The sequence below is a fragment of the Phasianus colchicus genome, chromosome 1 (genome assembly GCF_987193195.1).
Source record: "Phasianus colchicus chromosome 1, bPhaCol1.hap1.1, whole genome shotgun sequence".
Lineage (NCBI taxonomy): Eukaryota > Metazoa > Chordata > Aves > Galliformes > Phasianidae > Phasianus > Phasianus colchicus.
This window is the reverse complement of record NC_143436.1, coordinates 138,794,609-138,795,856: the sequence shown is the minus strand read 5'-3', so window position 1 is coordinate 138,795,856 and position 1,248 is coordinate 138,794,609.

Below are 1,248 nucleotides of genomic sequence, written 5' to 3'. Positions count from 1 at the left end.
GGCTCATCGAGGGACCCCCCCCCCCCGGGGCGAGCGGGGCGGAGACGCGGCAGCTCCCGGCCGGAGGGTCGGCTGCGGTCCTCCGCCATTTCAGGGTGCGCAGCCTCTGCGCTGTGTCCGCCCTTGGCGTGGGAATCCTGGCCCTGTGTGCTTAACTTTGTGTATAGTTCTGACTTGGCTGTCGTTTCTGAAGTATGGATGGATTTATATAATTGCATCTGAGCATTCAAGTCAGGTGTCTGGTTCCGGAGCCTGGAGGGAAGATCTCAAAATGAGTCCCACTCTTCAATAGTGTACCCAAATTTCAACACGCATCAGTGTGCTGAAAGTGCAGCTGACAAGTCCTTTATCAAAACCAGGATTCGGCCCTTGGGTAGATACCTTCCTAAAAGCCAGTCCTGTTGCTCTGGTGTACTTCATCCCACACAACTGCCACAAACAGATGTGGCTCTGATGCTGTTTGGGATGTATTTCCCATTTCTGTCACCTCCTGAACAAATGTCAGAGACCTCACTGTGAGCAAAGCATCTCACTAAAACACAGCGAGAAAAGCACCAACTGCCATCATTCTGACCAAAGGAATTTTCCCATAGCCGGTGAGAAGAAGTGGTTGCGTGTTTGGATTCATTCAGTTGGTTTGAACTATTTTTTTTCCCAAATCCTCAAACTCTGATATGCTCTTCCATTTAACTTCAATTCCCCAACATTGTTGTTACATTGAAATCCTATTAACTTTTGCTGCTGCTGGCTTTGTTTCCACCACAAACTAACCATCTACAAGGGCAGATTGCCAAAGGCATGTGAAGTATATAATAATACCACAAATATTAATCCCCAGAAGGGCTTCCCTGTTTCCTGAGCCCGCCCCTACCATCAGCACACTGATCCTCACCATCAAGGCATGGAGCAAACCCAAAGCTCACACAGACACTGTGCTGTCTGACTGCTGCAGAACAGGGCGGAGAGGAGAAAATTATCTTCCTGCTTGTCCTTATTTAATCAAGTTCTGACTTTGCACCAAGCAAGTGTTTGGAAAATTACAGCCACTGCCAGGGAAACATTATCTAGTTCAGACAGCAAATCATAGCTGCTGAAGACAACAGATGGGATTTCAGGAGGGAGATCAACAGTTGTTTCTTCCCAAAGCGCTCCTCAAGAAAGCTGTGTGGGATCAAAGGCACTCACCCACGCAGCAGTGTGGATGCAGCTCAGCTCCAGCAACGGGGAAAAACATACAGCTTTGTACTT